The sequence below is a fragment of the Chiloscyllium plagiosum genome, unplaced genomic scaffold, assembly GCF_037043375.1.
Source record: "Chiloscyllium plagiosum isolate Xiang-an unplaced genomic scaffold, Cpla_swu_hap1 HiC_scaffold_39, whole genome shotgun sequence".
NCBI lineage: Eukaryota > Metazoa > Chordata > Chondrichthyes > Orectolobiformes > Hemiscylliidae > Chiloscyllium > Chiloscyllium plagiosum.
The window spans coordinates 61,092,060-61,113,077 of record NW_028270177.1 but is presented as its reverse complement, the minus strand read 5'-3'; the positions used below and the strand labels follow the sequence as shown (position 1 = coordinate 61,113,077).

The 21,018-nt window shown below is 44.4% G+C and overlaps 1 non-coding gene across 1 annotated transcript; it reads right to left on the bottom strand.

Moving 5' to 3' along the window:
• Positions 1 to 13,632: 13,632 nt before the first annotated feature.
• trnar-acg (transfer RNA arginine (anticodon ACG)) lies at positions 13,633 to 13,705 on the bottom strand. Its single transcript has one exon. It is a non-coding gene; the product is annotated as a tRNA-Arg (tRNA).
• Positions 13,706 to 21,018: the final 7,313 nt, after the last annotated feature.

Below are 21,018 nucleotides of genomic sequence, written 5' to 3'. Positions count from 1 at the left end.
GTCAGATGAGTTGGTCACTCGAAATTGCCCATAGTGCATTTGTCAGAGGGGAAATGGTTCTGGTTGGGTTAGTCTTCGGAGGGTTGGTGTGGACTTTTGGGTCCGAAAGGTCTGTTTCCATACTGTAGGGAATCTAATAATCACAGCAAAAGTAGAGCAGTTGAATTAAAGTTCCCAAGGTACATATTGGTCACGTGACAGGTTCGCTGTCTGTGGCTCTCGTCACGCAGTTGGTCAGCGCTGAATACTTAAAACTGCATAACATGCCAAGGCTGTAAGTTCAATGCATATCTAAAGATGTTGTTACTGACATTGACCAGGGATTATTGAAGATCAGACTGAAGCGCAGTTGAAAACAATGTTGAATAAAGTAGCATTTATTTGAATACTCCAGTTTCTGACATAGGGAAAAGTTTTGCATTTGTTAAACATGCCAATTATGAACAGAAAATCTGCAAATATTCCCCACGTGAATATTCATCGGTGGATAGAGAAACAGAGGTGAAGTTTTAGCTTGATGACCTTCCTCAAATCGCTGACCCAGCGCTGGATTACATCTTGGGAAAGTCTGTCTAAATCGTTTCATATCATTCAATTTCCCGCAAGCTGCACAGCTCATTCAACCAATCGAAAGTATTAGATTTATCTCTTTGTGGAGTTTGACTGTTGTCAGTAAACCTGGTAAAGGATCTGGGCAAGTAGTTTTGCTGTTGGGAGGAATAAAGTGTCAAACTGGAATAAGTTTGAGTCTTGACGCAGGATTTTACAAGCGGAGATAAAAGTGTATTAAATCGACTCACTCCCCTTTCCCTTGATTTTGATCAAATTTTCAAGAAAACACATGGCAATGATAATGATGTTTTACATCGACAGACCAAATCTTGCTCACTGGAGGCACCACAGTATTACAGATCAGGAGAGCGGGGAAGATGATGATCCTTGTGGAAACCTGAGACAGTGAGAGAATTAGTCCCACACTGTTTGTCTCACTTTTCTCATAAACCAGTTTGTCAGCGGACTGAGCTGACAGACTTCCATTCAATGCAGAGCGAAATCAAACAGCTCAGTGCATTCACAGTATATAATATTTCATGTTGAATGAGTTGCTGCACCTTCCAACTCCACTAGCTCTTCTTATACTTAACATTTTCTGTTGCAGGTGTCATGCAATTTTTTTCACATGAATATGAACGAATTCAGGAACGTTTCCATTTTGCATCCCCATCCAGGCAGCCCAGAATGACTGTCGCTGTTTAATTCTCCCCGTATCTGCGTGGGTTTCCTCCGGGTGCACCGGTTTCCTCCCACAGTCCAAACATGTGCAGGTTAGGTGAATTGGCTGTGTTAAATTGCCCGTAGTGTTAGGGGCAGGGGTAAATGTAGCGGAATGGGTTTGGGTGGATTGCGCTTCAGCGGGTCGGTGTCGACTTGTTGGGCTGAAGGGCCTGTTTCCAAACTGTAAGTAATCTAATCGAATCTAATCCAATCTAATTCACTCCTTGTCGGCCTGCACTCGCTTTTCGAATATTCTTGAATCCGCTCCTAAAATGATTCTATTTCTGAAAATTCATCTCCGAATTCAATAACTCTCAGAATAAAAAATGCCTACTCCAAACTTCTTTATCGTGCCCCGATGGGTTTGAAGTTCTAACCTTTAGTTTCCACTCACCTAAACGAGGAAATTTCCCTCGGATTTACTCTTAACAACTTCACATCAGATGGATAACTTCTTTTCGGACACAACTCAGTCTTTCCTGATTTCTCCCGCATTATTCCTTATCTATGCCACCATCCCATTAAACCCCCTCTTTTCGTTTCTAGTGGCTTTATCTCCCAGTACACCTCATTTCCATCGTTTCTAACGACATGGTATCATGGCCGTGTCATTCCTAACGTCTTTATAGTCCAGTAAATACTGCCCGGGTCTATCATTATGTCTTTATATCCCTGTATATTTCAACCTGAGAAAGGATGCTGGGTCTAATTCCATGCATGAAAACTCACCACTAAGCTGTGCAATCTTATAACCGACATAGGAAAGATGGAAGCAATTTCAATTACAGCTTAATGGATTGGTTGCAACAGAATCGTGTCAAATCCCAGTCACATACTTGACTGTTGTTCTTATAGTTATTTCCTCTCTACGTGTGCTGAAGTAACACAGTGAGGGATCAATTACTATTGCCAGACATACACAAGGGGACATATGAAATGCTGAAGTTGTGAGATCAGAGCAGTTTGTATTGACATTCCATTCACTGTTCGAATATCAGGCTTAGGAATTATACAAAGAGCGATTTTGAACGAAATTTGAGCAGGGAAGTTTACCACATGATGTAAAACCATATTGTGTAGTTACTTTGTTGTTTACCTCATTTGTGTGTTTTGCCTCTTTGGGGATTTTGAAGTTATCCCCTCTATACAAACGTTCCGTGCTTTTGCACCATTATACCAAAGATGCAGTACAATAACACCCAACACTGCTTGCACAGATATTGACCCCTGGAAACAGCACTGTGCATTCTCCTCGAGACTGGAAAATAATTTGCTGCATTCCCGCTCTTATTGTTCTTTTCATTACATTGGCTTTTGTTCTTCACGGAATCCGATTAAGCAGATCTTGTCACTGAGTCATTTGTGTTCAGATCATGTAAGCAGAATATCACAGTCCATAACCCAGAAGTCAGACCATACTCAGGGAACGGTCCTCTGCTCTTGATCATTTCATGAACACCAGGAAGAAATATCTATGCTCTTCATAATTCACTAACCTGTTTTTTCAGAAGTAAGGTAAACAGTTCCAGGTTTCTGCTTTTGTTGTCACACGGACCAAGGTTGTAAATGCTGGAACCAATTGTGACTCTCCGCTTTCCCACATCCATTTTCTCCCCAGGAAGTGTTAAGATGATGGTCTGAATCGGATTCTTCTAAAAAGAAGAATACTTTTATTATTGATTTCTGGTTTATAGGCCCACTAGGCTCCCGCTAGGCCTCTGTATATCGCACTGACAACAGCAGTTTCCAGCCGTCTTCACCTTTTTTTAGCAAGTACCATCGAGGATGACATCAAAAGATGTTCGCTGTGACTGTGTGACACTCTACCAATGGAGACAGCTCTATCAATGGAGGCAGCTCAGTCCGCTGGGATGGGATAATTTCTGCAGTGTGTCCTGCGGATCAGATACAGTGCACTTTATCATTCAGATCAGACAGAGTGAGAGCGCTCGAAAAGGCCAATTGGTCACTCGTACCTGCGTCAGCTCGGGAGTTATAAAATATGGGTTAAAGCAGAAACTAGGGATTTGATCAGGTTTCAAGTGTTTACGTGAGACAGGAAGCAGAAAAAGATAGACCGTGAAGCGATTGGGATCTGACTACAGGAGCAGCAAATAGGTTGTCCATCGCAGAGGAGAACTTTGAAGTATTGAATTCTGGTTGATGGGCTGATCTTTTTTTTCACTTGGCCACGCTGCAGCAGAAGATAATGTGTCAATGTCTCTTGGAATAGTGATGTCATAGGCAAATATCACCGTTACAATGCTGTAAGTTCCTTTTTCCAATGTGACGACAGTCTGTATGTAAAATAGCTTAAATATTTAATCCTTTCTCATAAACAAGTCCATTCCATCTCATTGTGTTGTATTGTCTTCTTTCCAGTATACCTGTTTTTGTGCCTGCACTGAAGTTGATTTGCTCCTTCTGCGTGTCTTTTCCAGTCTGAGTGATATGATGCAGTTGTACTGATCCACCGTCTGACAGAATTTTCCACTTCACTTCAGCCTGCCCTAACTTCGCTACAGGATACCATTCCCGTTGTTTAGGTGTTAAGCGCTCGTCTCAGATCCAGCCTACCCTCACCCAAAATAAATGCAAAACTCAGTCCCACTGTGATCACTGCAATCCGGTAAATCTTCACTCCGAGGTCATTGATTATTCCTAGGAGAAAGTTGGGACTGCAGATGCTGGAGATCAGAGTCGGGAGTGTGGTGCTGGAAAAGCACAGCAGGTCAGTCAGCATCCGATGAACAGGATAATCCACGTTTCAGTCATAAACCCTTCAACAGGAATAATGCTTGTGAGTCGGGACTGAGAGATAAATGTTAGGGTTGTGGGGTTTGGGGGATGAAGCTGGAAAAGCGATAGTTGGATGAAGATGAGGGAGAAGATGATAGTTCAGAAGGAGCAGAGATGGAATGGGTCCAGAGCGCGGTTCCAAGTTTGAGGCTTGGAACTTGGGGGAAGGGAAATGAGGAAACTGTTCAAATTGATACTTATCCTGTGCGGTGAAAGAGTCCCAAGGCGGAATATTTGGCGTTCCTCCACTAGGCATTGGGTGGTTGTGGTTTGGTGGTAAACGAGGCCCAGGACCTTTACGTCTTTGACGGAATGGGAGGAGGAGTTGAAGTGTTCAGTCACGGGATGGTGAAGTTGATGGCTGCGAGTGACCCGGAGATGTTTTCTGAAATGATCTGCAAGAAAGTGTCCTGTCTCCCTGATGCAGAGGAGACAACACTGGGTAAAACGGATGTAGTAGATGACATTGCAAGCGGTATAGGTGAATTTCTAACGGATGTGGAAGGATCCTTTGGGGCCTTGGACGGAGATGAGCGAAGTGGTGTGGGCGCTCGTGTTACCCTTACCCTTCCTGTGGTGGTAGGGAAAGATACCAGTAGTGGGGTGTGGGCTTATTTGGGGTTGTAGACCTGACGAGGGTTTCGTGGAGGGAATGTTCTTTTCAGAATGCTGATAGGGATGAGGAGGGAAATATATGTCTGATGGTGGGGTGTGTTTGGAGATGGCAGAAGTGGTGGAGTCTGATGTGTTTTATGCGGAGGTTGGTGGGGTGAAAGTTGAGGACCAAGGGTTTCTGTCCTTGTTGCGGGAGGGGTGGGATTGAAGGGCGGTGGTGAGTGAAGTCGAAGAGATGCACTGGAGGGCATCGTCAACCACGTGGGAAGGGCATTTGCGATTATGGAAGAGGGAGACCAACTGGGATTTTCTGAGGTGGAATTGGTCATCCTGGGAAAAGATGTGGTGGAGGAAGAGGAATTGGGAATAAGGGATTTCTTTTTTACACGAGGTGAGGTGGATGGAGGTGTAGTATTGATAGCTGTGGGAGTAGGTGGGGTTGTAGTATATGTCTGTCATTAGTGATTCGCTGGAGAAGGTGATGGACAAGTCCATGAAGGGGAGGGAAGTTGGCAAGATGATCTAGGTAAAGTTGTTGTCGAGGTGAAAGATGCTGGTAACCCTTGCTGAACAGTTCAACCTCCTCGTGGGAGCACGAAGTGGCGCCAATGCATTTATCAATGTAGTGGAGGCACAAGTGGAGAGAGGTGCCAGTGTAACTGCGAAAGATGGACAATTCCCGATATCTGACAAGCAGGCATGCAGGCATAGCTACGTCACATGCGGGTGCCCATGGCTGTCCCTTTGGTTTGGAGGAAGTGGGAGGATTGGACGGGAAGTTGTTGAGGGTGAGGACCAGTTCAGCCAGGTGGATGAGGGTGTCGATGGAAGGGTACTAGTTGGGATGGGGTGAGATGAAGAAACAGAGGGTTTGGAGACTTTCATCATGTCAGATGGATGTGTACAGGGACTGGATATCCAAGGGGAAGATGACGCGTTGGGGTCCAGTGAAACAAAAGCCTTGGAGGAGATGAAGTGCACAGCTGGTATCACAAACGTAGGTGTGAATTTCCTGGACTGGGTAGACAGGAAGGTGTTGTGGTCGGAAGAGATGAATCGTGCCAGACAGGCGCAGGCTGAGACAACAGGTCTTAGGAAGGAGGTAGAATCAGGCAGTGGTGGGTTCATGGACAATCAGGTTGTAGGCAGTGGGTGGGAGATTCCCCAGAAGTGATGAGATTGTTATTGTCTGGGAGATGATGGGAAGTGTGGCTGTGATCGGGCGCAGTAGGAAGAGGTATCAGCGAGTTGGCGCCTGTCTTCAGCAGTGTACCTCAGGCCGTCTCATGCCTCATTCCTGATGAAGGGCTTATGCCCGAAAATTCGATTCTCCTGCTTCTCGGATGCTGCCTGACCTGCTGTGCTTCTCCAGCATCACACTGTCGACTCATTCATTATTCCGCTTTCATTTCACACAGCCAGGTGCGTGCAGCCTGTTTGCCTCTAGAAAGCATTGTTCTCATAACCTTGAACAACATCTGCCAATCTCAAACAAAAAGAGAAATTGCTGTTAAACCTCAGCAGATCTGGCAGCATCTGGCGAGAGGAAGAGGTGTCCTCGAGTTGGTATTTGGCTTCAGCGGTGTAGAGGTCAGTGCGCAGACTACCACTGCGCCCCCTATATCTGCTGGCTTGATGGTGAGGTTGGGATTGGAGCAGGGGGATTGGAGTGCTGCGCGTTGTGACGGTGAGATGTTGAGGTGGGGGAGGGGGCAGACAGGTTGAGGCGGTTAATGTCCCAGTGGCAGTTGGAAATGAAGAGTTCGAGGGCAGGTAATAGGCCAGCGCGGGGTGTCCAGGTTTATTCAGTGTGTTGGAGGTTGGCGAAGGAGCCCTTGGAAGGTGGGCGGGAGTCCTGATTGTGAAAGTAAGCTCGGAGGTGGAGGCAGCAGAAGAAGGATTCGACGTCACGGCGTGTATTAAATTCATTGATGCATGGACGGAGGGGGATGAAGGTGATTCCTTTGCTGAGGACTGATCGTTCGTCCTCAGTGAGGGGAAGGTCCAATCCCAACCTCACCATCAAGCCAGCAGATATGGGGACGCAGTGGTAGTCTGGCGCACTGACCTCTACACCACTGAAGCCAAATACCAACTCAACGACACCTCTTCCTACCGCCCCCTCGACCATGGCCCCACCTCCATCACCAAACCATCATCTTCCAGACATCTCCCAAACACATCTTTCAACCTCATTGTCCGGGAACACCGCACTGCCCCGTTCTACCTCCTTCCCAGGATCCACATGCCTGACCACCCTGGCCGACCCATTGTCTCAGCATGCTCCTGCCCCACTGAACTCATCTCTACCTGCATCGAAACTGTCCTATCCCCCCTAGTTCAGGAACTCACCACGTACGTTCGAGACACCACCCACGCCCTCCACCTCCTCCAAGACTTCCGTTTCCCCGGCCACCAACGCCTCATCTTCACCTTGGATAACCAATCATTCTACACTTCTTTCCCCCATGACCAGGGCTTCCAAGCCCTCCGGTTCTTCCTCTCCTGACGTCCCCAACAGTACCCTCCCACCGACACTCTCATTCGTTTGGCCGAACTGGTACTCACCCTTAACAATTTCTCCTTCGAATCCTCCCATTTCCTCCAGATCATAGGAGTAGCCATTGGCACACGCATGGGCCCCAGCCATGCTTGTCTCTTTGTTGGCTATGGAGAACAGTCGATCTTCCGTCATTACACCGGCACCACTCCCCACCTCTTCCTCCGCGACATCGATGACTGCTTTGGCGCCACCTCGTGCTCCCGTGAGGAGGTTGAGCAATTCATCAACTTCACCAACGCATTCCAGCCTGACCTTAAATTTACCCTGACCATCTCTGACACCTCCCTCCCCTTCCTGGACCTCTCCATCTCCATTAATGATGACCAACTTGACACTGATATTTTTACAAAACCACCGACTCCCACAGCTACCTGGATTACACCTCTTCCCACCCTACCTCTTGCAAAAATGCCATCCCGTATTCCCAATTCCTCCGCCTCAGCCGTATCTGCTCCCAGGAGGACCACTCCACCACAGAACACACCAGATGGCCTCCTTCTTTTGAGACTGCAATTTCCCTTCCCACGTGGTTAAAGATGCCCTCCAACGCATCTCGTCTACATCCCGCACCTTCGCCCTCAGACCCCACGCCTCCAACCGTAACAAGGACAGAACGCCCCTGGTACTCACCTTCCACCGCACCAACCTTCACATAAACCAAATCATCCGCCGACATTTCCGCCACCTCCAAACAGACCCCACCACCAGGGATATATTTCCCTCCCCACCCCTTTCCGCCTTCCGCAAAGACTGTTCACTTCCTGACAACCTGGTCAGGTCCACGACCCCCTAGAACCCACCCTCCCATCCTGGCACCTTGTCCTGCCACCGCAGGAACTGCAAAACCTGCGCCCACACATCCTCCCTCACCTCTAATCAAGGCCCAAAAGGAGTCTTCCACATCCATCAAAGTTTTACCTGCACATCCAACAATATCATTTATTGTATCCGTTGCTCCCGATGCGGTCTCCTCTACATTGGGGAGACTGGACGCCTCCTAACAGAGCACTTTAGGGAACATCTCCGAGACACCCACACCAATCAACTCACCGCCCTGTGGCCGAACATTTCAACTCTCTCTCCCACTCTGCCGAGGACATGGAGGTCTTGGGCCTCCTTCACCGCCGCTCCCTCACCAGCAGACGCCTGGAGAAAGAACGCCACATCTTCCGCCTCTGAACACTTCAACCCCAGAGCATCAATGTGGACTTCAACAATTTCCTCATTTCCCCTTTCCCCCACCTCACCCCAGTCCCAAACTTCCAGCTCAGCACTGTCCCCGCAACTTGTCCTGACTTGTCCTACCTGTCTATCTTCTTTTCCACCTACCCACTCCACCCTCCCCGCTCCCCCGACCTATCACCTTCATCCCCTCCCCCACTTCCTATTGTACTCTATGCTGCTTTCTCCCAATCCCCACCCTCCTCTAGCTTATCTCTCCACTCTTCAGGCTCTCTGCTTTTATTCCTGATGAAGGGCTTTTGCCCGAAACGTTGATTTTACTGCTCCTTGGATGCTGCTTGAACTGCTGTGCTCTTCCATCACGAATCCAGTTTCTGATCTATTGGTCCGTTCCTCCACAGATCTGTCAGAAATACTGAACTTTTCCAGCAACTTCTGTATTTGTTTGATTTTCAACATCGGCGGTTCTTTCGTTTTTTTTTTCTTATTTTCTACCAATATGATTTGGCTTAAGATTATGTTGAATGTTTTGAATATGACTGCGATAGAATGGCCAGATTTCAAAAGCCCGCTCCTGCTACTTGGTTCACGTGACCAATGCCTTTCCACTTGATCACTGCGCCCTACAGCTGCACTGCAGATAAATTAACAAAATTATGGCATTCTCTCGATTTGGTAATCAGAAGAGAGATGGTTTGACTTGTTGAAAAAGTTAGATATACTGATAAAATACAGTATATTAAATGGGGAACCATAAGGGAAAGAGAGAACACCATTCCAGCTGAAAGATGCTCAGACTAAAAGTGAATACAATATTCAGACAGACCTATGCGATCAGTCTATTTTTTATTATTATTACAATGGCCATTGCGAGTTTGCAACAAACTGCATAACATGAAAACAGATCAACATCTATTTTCCCGGAATTTAATGCAGTGCACATGGGAAACTTCATCCGTCTGCTGAAAAATCATCTTCGGCTCTCCCTCCACACATGTCTCTTCACGTTTTAAGTATTTGCAGTATGTTTGTTGATCAAGGTGTCATTATCCTGAAAAGGTCGTTTCTCAATCCACAAAAACTGGTACTTTCCCATAAACGTGACATTGCTCAATATCACCTTCTACCCGTACCCCTCAACACGACAAATTTAAGCTGCTCCATGTGAGGCTCAAACTTAAAACTTCGGCAGAGCGCAGCCCACTATACTGGCACAGAGATACCGTGCACTGGTCACCAGCAGCACTGGAGCAACACATTAATGCTTACCTCCACATTCCTGGTTGTACATTAACGGTTGGCAAACCGAGTTTCTCTGATTCCATGGCTGGTCACTGCGATTATACGATCATCTTCACCAGTGCTTCTGACCCCATGTGAGGCAAGTGGTGAGCTACTCATTGCAAAGATGTAAAAATGTGCAACTTCAACTTTTGCCTTCACTAACCCATGAGCCTTTTATTTTGTTTTTCATCTGTAGAAATCTTAAAACCTTCATCTTGAACAGACTCAACAACAGATGTCCTTTGTGTCTCTGGCATCAAATTCCAAAATGTAAACCCCCTCTGAATTCTTCCACCGCAGTCCACTGTTTGGGAAGTTTTCCTGTTCAGGGGAATGCACTTCCCGTGTGTCAACTGCTGCTCCTAGCATTCGCTCTGGCACTGCACTCATTTTCCTTCTGACACTTGCTCACTGTGTTGCTGTGATCATACAGTGACTTGGTGTCACACCGCCCAGGAAAATGATACAGATCAAGGGTTTTGCATTGTTGAATTCAATTGTCAGTTTAGCCTTATTTAGGATTTCAAAATTGCCTGTCCTGTACACAAGTGAGTGTCAAAAATATCTGAGTGGAACAAAGGTGTTCTGAATAATGACAGGGACCTCCCAGGTAATGAATGTTGTCAGGGACACAGGATCGTGCCTGTCTGTGATTCAGAAGGAGGGGACAAAATGTACTCCTGAAGAACTATGTGTACGGGAATTCATAGTGGGACGAAAAATTGCACAGTTATGTACAGTGAGGCTGGAGTGGGCAGAAAGAGTGGGGAATTTCTGGTGGGTGGTCTGGACAAACTCTCAGCTCCAAGAATACAATTTGTGCTTGCAAATGATGTAGCTCAATCACCGGTAAGCGTGCTGCCTACTCCAGATGAAAAGCCAGTCGAGATGCAGGCAAGTGCAGCAATGCAGGACGTTTATCAAGGAATTTTCCCAGATTGTGTCTTAACGCGATCACAGAGTCACAAGCTGAAGCAGACCAAATCAAAAGGCACGGATAAGGAAGCTGAAATATGATTACAATTTTTTTTTATCAGGTAAGTGGGACACAGCAGGGGACGAGCGTTAATAATGCAAGCATATTCAGCTCTGCTATGCTACTGAGTTACAGCAGAAAGATGAAAAATTAAAGCAGTTGGATCAGAAGACATGCACTTGGAAGGAGAGTGAATGCATCCCCGTGTGATATTACTTAGCAAATGATATGTTAAGGAAGAAATGTAGAGCAACACATATTCAAGCAAGTGAGAAATGGGCAGAATTTATTTTTCCAGTAGGGTACAGAAAAGTGGTGCTGCGAGTGCCGCATGTGCCACAAATTGGAGGGTACGTTGGCGTGATGAAAACGGAGGCTAAAATACAAAGACATTTTTACGGCCTGGCTTGCAGGGGAATGCCTTTGAATTTTGCCAGACGTGTCATACATTTCAACTGATAGGAAAACCATTGGAAATAATAAAGCCTGCACCTTTAATATCTATCACAGCGTTCGCGGAATCTTTCTTAAGTGTCTTCATTCATTGTGTAGGATCCCTACATCCAATAAAAGATGGGAATAAGTATTAATTAACAGAAAAAGGATGTCTTGACGAGATTTCCAAATGCTGTTCAATCGTGCAATATGACAGCTAAAAGGATAGTGGACGAATTACGGTTTTTTAAAAGAACTAGATTAAGACTACCATCAGAGATACAATTAGCTCAAGGTTCAAACTTCACGTCAAAACTTTTCAAGGAGTGTATAGATAGATTGGAAATAAAACGATTCAAATCTACTGTGTACAATCCAGAATCACAGAGTGCATTGGAAAGGTGACGTCAATTATTAAAGACTATATTGAGGTTTTATGGTTCGGAGTAGCCAGATTATTTCCATAAGGGAGTTGCGTCAGTGCTGTTTGCGATCTGAGATGCACTAAAATAATCTACCAAACTAAGTCCATCTGAAACCAGTTTTGGGCATAAAGTAAGAGGACCCTTAAAATTTATTAAGGAAAAACTAATAAGTCAGATTACAGAGACCACGCATTTGGATGATGTGTCAAATTTTAGAGTTGAACTAAATAATGTTGGGGAGTTGTCGAGACTGTATTTAAAAGTATCACAGCAAATGGTGAAGCAGGAAGTGTATGAGAAATAAACAAAATCACAATTTTGCCGCTGGGAATAATGCAATTATTTAAAATTCATTTGTCGGTGAAACTTTAAAGTAAGGTTTAAAATACCTTATCAAATTGAGAGGAAATTGAGTGAGGTTAGTTACTTGATAGGGACTCCAGTCATGAAAGAATCTCACAGAATGTGCGATGGGAATATGCTCTAACGGTATTTTGGCAGAGAATGAACGGAAGATGAGAATGCGTTATTGACTACGACACACTGGGAAGAACCAATGTCAGGGAATTCTGCATTGGACGTTCCTGAAATAAAATTGGATAATGCAAAAGTTGTCCAAAATTGGTAAAGTTATTCAGTTATCTTCCAGAAGAAAATCGAAAGAGTTATTAAACTTGCATGGGGATATCTGCTGAAATATACTGGGAATTAATAATCTAATTGTAGATGATATAAATATAGGAGATGCTGTTCTGACTCTGTAACATCCTTGCAGGCATAACCCTTTAAAGTTGTACAAGTTCATAAGGAGATATCACGTATGCACCAAAATGGCATAACCGAAGTGAGTTTCAATGAATAGAGTTCACCCATCATCATGGTGCCAAAGCCAGAAAAGACCCAACAGTTATGTGTGGACTACCACAAAATCAATGTTGTTAGAAAGACTGATGCGTATACATATCTGCAGTTGGAGGACTGTGTGGAAAAGATTGGAGGAGCAACTTGCATTTCTTAGTTAAACTTCCTCAAAGGTTACTAGTAGGGAACTTTGTCAGAAAGATCAAAGGCAATTTTGTAACGCCAACTGGCCTGCAGAAATTTAAAGCAATGCCGTTTGTCCGAAAAACACTTCAGCCACATTTCAGAGGTTAACTGACAGGGGAATTGCCGAATACGCAACTGATTGGTGTATATTGTGCCTGGTGACTTTCAGACTCTCGTGAATTGAATATTTACAGCATTTATCAGGCTTTTTTGATCGAATTCGGAAGTCAAACTGGTTTGTAAACCTAGCTGAAAGTGAATCTGCCAAAGCCAAAGTGACCTTCCTGGGAAACGTCGTTGAACACGGACAAATAGCCCCACGGGATGCGAAATCGAAAGTTACAGGGGACTTTTACACATTGTTGACGAAAAGAGCCGTACTAAGGTTCCCCGCATTGTGTGGTTTTTGCTGAAAGTTTGTGCTGAATGTTAGCAGTGGGACTATTCCATTCACCGAACTGTTAAAAACAGACAAGAAATTTCAGTGAACACAAGACTTTCAAAATGTTGTTTTTCTCAGAGCAGAGCTGATTGTGAGGAGACATGATTGACGTGTACGAAATAATGAGGAGCAAGGAATTATAGATTAAAGGAAACATTTGCTCTTGATCGATCACCAGGGTTTGTAGATTTCAGATAAGATGCAGAAAGCTTTGAATAGACTGGTAGGAAAACTTTATCAGTCAGCAGGTAGGAGACTCTAGAACTCACACTCTATAAAGATCAGTTGGACAGTTAACCCTTCATTCTTCTCTGATTCCACTGGCCAAAGAGTTTCGAAAAATGCTCAAAGCAGAGCATCACCGCGAGCAACAGTTATTCGATTGGTGGCTTTATGAAATGCAAAGGTGCCCATAAGTCACCTGCGCGACTATTCGGCTTCCCTCCTGTGATGACGCTGGGACATTGACTCTCATGTTCTCAAGTACATTTAATGAAGGCATTCTGGTTCCTGCAGATGAGGAGCTCACACCTTATTTCGGGTTTTGAAAAATTACTTTTTAAAGCGGGATTAAAATCTGCCCTGTCTGCGAGCCAGGTAGGATTCGAACCTACAGTCTCCTGAATCGTAGTCAGGCACGTTATTCATTGCGCTACTGGCCCGATGCACGGCCTTAAGAGCCGTGATGTTAATACGGACACGGTTAATAGCAGTCATGTTCACCAGTTGAACAAGCAATAAAGATAATCACTGTCACTGCTTCAGTCGAATCTTCATCACCTTTCAAAGCAACGAATTTTCCAAAAAAAAACACATATGTCCTCATGAAGCTTCCATTCACACTCTGTCTGCTTAGTCATTTAATGGAATGTGATGTGATGAATTTCGAATCCACTTCTTCAGCATCACTGACGGGAACGTGAGCCTAATCACCACATTGTATATACCAGTTAATTTTCAGAGGTTTCGAGTACAGTAGCGACCTTTGCGAATATGCAGGAAAGTGAAAACTGTGAACCGAGCAAAAAAAAATCCCTTCATGGAAATTAATCTAGTGCAAAGTCAAACATATTAGAACGGCAGATGACGTAAACATTCCTCTGCATCTCTCTGCACAGATGCTTCTCCAAGAATTGACTCTTTGCAGAATTCTTCTTTGTAATTTAGACTGTCCCAGTTGTAGATATTCTTGCAATCCACAAACAAGTATCCTGCTGAAAACTACTTACTTAAGAATAAAATAGTTGACTATCTATTCTACCAGCTGATGTCCCAACGTTCCGTGTTCCATGTGAATACAAGTTCTTTCAGGTGAAATTGGAGCTCCCAGCCTGAAGTCCCACTGCTTCTTGATGCGTGGAAATTGAAGCCGCTGTCGTTAAGGCGGGAGCTTTTAGCCTCGATATTTCACGCGCCTCTGTATCATCAGAGAATGGCATTACGCTCACCGATTGCATTTTCGCAGCCACATGCTCGCGCTGAACGCCATTACCATTTCCAATTAGTGTTGGAAATTTCTCTGATTCCACGCCCTTGAACTGGGATTATATGGCATGCCATTATATGATTACGTCAATAAGTGAGGAAATTGGTGAAGTAACCGATGTTAAAATACACTGTTATTGAGAAATACATTTCAGCGATACCCTGCAGTATCCCATGACCCTTTGAGGTTTTGTAGATATCTCGCAAACGTAACATCCTACAATCTCAGTGTTGCAATTTCTACAGTCTCTCCGGACATAGAAGCGATATGAATGCAACCGAATCTGAGTTCCCACATCTCAGTCACTGTTTGACAAGTATTCCTTTGTGCGTGTGTTTCTGTTCTTGGCATAACCTCTGCCCCGATCCTTATTGCTTTTTGCCTCGTGCTTTTCCATGTGGCGCCAGGATCATGAAATGGTTCTTCCTTGACATTGTCAACACAGCAAGTTCTGCTCGAATCACTGTCACAGCAATCGGCATTTTCCCGTTTTACTCCATGTAATATGTGCTTAGCAAACGCTGAGAAAATCAATCTTTGTTTTACATGAAAATACTCTACGTGGTGATAAGTTTCCTTCTTCAAACACCCGCTATCTCACATCTTTGCGTTTTACATATCATAACCACCCTTTATCGGAGAAATCTCTCCCTCCTACAAGAACTAACTCGCCTAAACATCCACCCTCCCATTTCACTGAGGTATTGCGCAATATAATACTCACATTTACACTGTTCATTCTGTACTACTGCGGTCACTGTTTTGGGTGAAATTGCTCAAACCCATGGTCGGCACCTTCAAGCAATTCAATCCATTTAGATGCCGCTGTTCTGTAATTAATCCTCATGGAGCAGCTTTTACTGACACGGACAAGAGATTACTGGAACATCGGGCTCAGGGTAAGTGCACAGCGCAGGATTGAGCAAATGATGTTTTATTGGAAAAGAGAAGTTTCTGTGGCTTTCTCCAGTCAATTATTTCATTTGTTCATTCGGTTCCCCCGAAATATTGCGTGCAGTTCTGCAATTCACATTACAGGAGTCATGTGATCACACTGGAAACCATGCAGAAATTTACCAAGTTGAAAAGTTTAGGTTATGAAGACAGATTGTTTTGACTGGGGTTGTTTTCTTAAGGCAGAGGAAACTGTGAGGATACATGTTTCATATGCACTAAGTAATGAGCGACATGGACAATGCAGACAAAAAGAAACGTTTCCTCTTGACCGATCAACAGGGGCGTAGACTGAAGTTAAGAAGTGGAAAGGATTGAGGATATATGCAGAAAAATCTCATCAACAAGCGGATGGTTGAATCTGGAATCACTGTCTGAACCCACATAACCTTCAGAACTACACGGATCTGAACTTGAGTTGTTAATGCATACAAGGCCAAGTGATGAAAGTGAATAAAGATAGTCAAGCGATTGCATCTGACGAAAGCATGTACAACGACCTTGAGGGCTGTCATTCTACACATACGTGGTATTCGTGTAGCTGTCCATGGTGGGCTAGCAGGTCCATTTTTTTCGCTTCCTTCGCTGTGACCCGGCTTTGATTCTCAGTCCGGGCTTTGGGTTTGTTTTGATACTGACAGTGACATCAGCAAAAGCAGACCCCCTGCAAGTGGAGTGTTTTTAGTACCTCGGATCAATTAATGACGTCGAGAAATGAGAGACGATGTCCCAGACTCTTAAATAAAGGGGACGGTGCCTCGGCAGCCTCTGCTCATTCTGACAGATCACTCGCCATTCTCCTCTGATTCCGCTTCCTAAAGGTTTTCCCAAAATTGTCAAAGCTGAGACTTGGCTCTGTGTCTCGTTTCCTTCACAATCGCAGGTGCCACAGTGAATCTCGGAAAGTTGAAAGGTGAAGAGGGCAACCTGAGTGAAGAATTCAGCTTTCCCCCCCAGTGATGACTCTGGGATATTGACTCTGACGGTCGCTGGGGTATTTAATGAAGGGACTCCTGTCCCTGCAGTTCAAGGTGCAAACCTCATTTTGGCTTCAGAACAGTCAGTTTTAAGTGCAATAAAGTCAGCGCTGCCCGCAAGCCAGGTTGGAATCGAAGCTCCACACAGTAGATCTGTAGTTAGGTATGTTATCCATTGTGCCACTGACCCGTTGTATGTGCTACATTGTGCGGTAAATTAACTTGTATGTGAAGTTGAAGCCTGCCAGTCTTGCTCTTGAACCAAGTCGAACCCTTAACTACAATCTCTGGACCATAACCATGCGCATTATCCATTGTGAAACTGTGCTCGCGTGTGCTTGAGGTTGGTATTCTGCAGAGTTGTGATCTAAACACGGACATGACCAATCGTACTCATGTTCACAAGTTGAATAACCAGGAAAGATAACCACCGTTACTGCTTCACTCCAATGATCCACTCTTTGTGCAGCGGGAGGTTTTGTAACGAAAATACATTCATCCTCATGAAACTTCCGTTCACTTTGTGTCTACTCAGCCATTCAATGGGATCTCCACTCATCTGATGAATTTCAAATTCACTGCACTGATTTTGCTCCATCACTTTTGATCAACTAATGCCTAATCACAACATCGTATTCAAGCTGATTTTCGAAGTCTGAACGTATTTTAACGGCCTGTGCGAGTTTACAAGAAATTCAATAAAATGAAATGACCAAAAAAATTCCCCTTCTGCCCAGAGCAGAATTAGCCATATGAGATAGCTCAGAGAGAGAAAACATTACCTCCATTTCTCTCAGTACAGATGTCAATAGTAGCTGCTCCAGATACAGTTGGAACTTCCAGCTTGATATCCCAGTGCTCCCTACTTCGTGTCAATGGAAGCTGCTGCAGTTCAGGTTGGAGCTCCCAGCCTGATGCGACGTATACCACGTCAATAGAAACTGCTCCACGCAATGTTGGAACTCCCAGTCCCCGGCATTTCAATTCACTCTGTACTTTCAGTGAAATACTTCACACTCAATGATTTCATTTCTGAACTCATATCCATTGCCTCATCCCCATCCGCATTTCCAGTTTGATCTTCGCTGCTGCACCACACAGTTTCTCGTATTCCAGGCATGAAACCTGGCACTATATGATATTCCACAGCAATGGTCACTTCCTTGTATGACGAAATTGCTAAAGTAACCGATGGTAAACTACATTTCTTTTGCAGAAATACATTCCAGCAATTCCCTGCGCTATTCCCTGATGCTTTCATTTTCTGGAGAACGATATCAATCTTCACCTTCAACAAACTAAGTGATGAAATATCCATCGGCTCTAGAGATACCGAAGTTAACCATTCAGCTCACCATGAGTTTGCATGTCTCAGTCACTGTTTGTCAAGTATTACTCCTGTTCATGTGGTCCTGTTCCTAACATATCCTCTGCCACTATCTTTACTGCTTTTTGCATCATGCTATTCCATGCGGTGCCGGTATCATGCAGTGGTTAGCGCTTTGCGTAGTGGCAGCAGAAAGATCATCTGCAATTTGATTTCCAGTATTGTCACTTGTTACCGTTTTATGCAGAGTAAGACATGCTTAACAAAAGCAGGAGCGAATCAATCTTTTTTGACATGAAAATATTCGTCGAGGTGATGATTTTGCTCCTTCAAACCCTCGCCCTTTCACATCTCTGCTGTCTCTGTATCAGGATTCAAACCCACCAATTCTCGGAGATTTTTCTCCATCCCACGATCAGTAACCCTGCTTTAGGTTCCTCCTCCAATTTCCCTGAGGCATTTGGCTATCAAGCACTCGCATTGACATTGTTCAGTCTGTGCAGCTGCAGTCAATGTTGTTGGGCGAACGTGACCAAATCCCACAATTAGGACCTTAAAACCAATCGATCCATTTACATACTGCTGTTGTGAGATCAGTGCTCATGTAGCAATTTTTACTGACATGTTCCGGAGATCACTGGAACATCAGGCTCAGGAAAATGACACAATGCATATTTGTTTTTGTTTTTTGGAAACGATCAGTTTTTCTGTTCTAATTTCAATAGAGAAGAGGAGATTGTGAGCAAACATGATTGAAATGTGCAAAACAATGAGAGATAAAAGCATGTTCGGCTGAAAGAAATGTTTCCTCTCGGACAAACGCCAAGTGGTGTCGATTAAATGTACGAGGCAGAAAGGTTTCAGTAGATAAGCAGTAAAAACTTGATCCACCAGTAGTGGTGGTGGATAAATCTGCAACTCATTGTGATGAAATCAACACAACCTTCAGAGATATTCAATCTGTATTCGTGATGCTAAGGCATACAAGGCAAAGAGATGGAAAATGGAATGAGGATAGTGAAGCGGTTGTTTCTGCAAAGAACGCGTCCAACACATTTGAGGGCTGTCAGACTACGTGCCTCCGACCGTTGTACTCGTCCCTGGTCGTGTCGTGGTTCTGAATTGGCACTTTTACCACTGCAGCCCGCGTTCAATTCCCAGTAAGGGCTGTTTTGTTCAGCATCAACAGCGTGGGCTTCTGTGATAGGATTCCTTTCAATGCTTCGAATCAATCAATGTCTCCACTAACATCAGAGTCAATGTTCCAGCCTCTTAAAGAAGGAGAAGGTGCCTCGGCACTCCATGAACCAACATGAGACTGAGATATTTATTTTGTTTCCTTGCCATTACTATGAGCCGCAGCGATTGGGTCGATGGCTCTGTGAAATTGAAAAGTGCCGATTCGCAGTGTGTGGGACTATTTGGTCTTCCTCACTTGTGCGACATTGACTGTAATGTTCTCCGGGATGTGTACTGAAAGAGATTCTCGTTTAGCATATCAGGAGCTCAAGATTCATCTCGGCTTCAGAACAATGAGGAAGATTAGGTTGTGAGATTAATAAATACCTGTGTTAACCTCGAGCTAGAGCGGAGTGAAATCTACAATGTTCTGATCTTGAGTCAGGCACGTTAGACTTTGCGCCACTAGCCCCATGTGTTCTTCACGCTTTCATGCTTCAGAGTTTTGATGTTAACAAGGACAGGAGAAATAGCAGTCATATTCAAAAATTTAACCAGGAAAGAAAATCACCACCACTGCTTCGGTCCAATCCTCCCCACTTCGTGTTTCAGCGCGATTCATAATGAAATCATATCTGTCATGATGAAGCTTCTATTCAGCCTCTTGTCTGTTCAGTCATTGAATGGGATCATCGTTGATCCTGTAAATGTCAACATTAGTTTCCAGCTTTTCCTCCATAAATCAAGATAAACTCGAGCATAATGTCAACATCAAATAGAGTCATAGAGTCAGAGAGATGCACAGCATGGAAACAGATCCTTTGGTCCTACTCGTCCATGCTGACCAGATATCCAAACCTAATCAAGTCACACCTGCTATCACTCCGTCCATATCCCTCCAAAACCTTTCTATTCGTATATCCATCCAAATGCCTCTTAAATATTGCAATTGTACCAGCCTCCACCACTTCCTCTGGCAGCACATTCCATACACTTATTACTCTCTGTGTGAAAACTTTGCCCAGTGGGTCTCATGTATATCTTTCCCCTTTCACCGTAAAACTATGCCCTCTAATTTTGGACCCACAGACCCCAGGGAAAAGACTATTTCTATTTACCATATCTTTGACCCTTATAATTTTTAAAACCTCTAATAAGTCATGCCTCAGCCTCCGACGCGCCAGGTAAAACAGTCCCAGCCAATTAAGCCACTCCCTCTTTAGCAAATCATCCAACATTGACAGAATCCTCATTTCTTTCTGAACCCTTTCAAATTTCATAACTTCTTTCCGATACGAAGGAGACCAGATATGCACGCAATATTCCAACAGTGGCCAACCGAATGTCTTGTACAGCCGCAACATGACCTCCCAACTCATGTACTCAATACTCTGAACAATAAAGGAAAGCATACCAAACGCCTTCTTCACTATCCTATCTACCTGCGACTCCACTTTCAAGTTAAATTTCAAACATCAGGATTCTATGAACCTGCACTCCAAGGTCTGTATGTTCAGAAACACTCCCTCAGACATTGCCATTAAGTGTTGAAGTCCTGTTATGATTTGCTTTCCCAAAATGCAGCACCTCACATTTATCTGAATTAAACTCCATCTGCTATTTCTCAGCTGATTGGCCGAACTGGTCAAGATCCTGTTCTGTGGTAACTCTCTTCGCTGTCCACCACAACTCCAGTTAAATGACAAAAAGTAGACGACCCAGCACGGATCCTTGTAGCACTCCACTGGTCACGGGACTCCAGTCTGAAAAACAACCCTCCACCACCACCCTCTGTCCTCTCCCTTTGATCGAGGTATATACCGTTAATTTTTGGAAGTTTAGTTCGCTTTAACGACTTGTATGGGTTTTCAGGAAATATAATATCATGTCACGAGCTGAAAATCACTTGCTGCAATTTAACCAAATACGCAGTCAGTCTTATGATAAAAGGCAGAAAAAGAAAATATTACCTGCGTTTCTTTCTGCACAGATTCTCCTCCACGAGCTGAATCCTTGCCACATTTTCCCTTCTTTTTGCGAGATTTCCCTGGG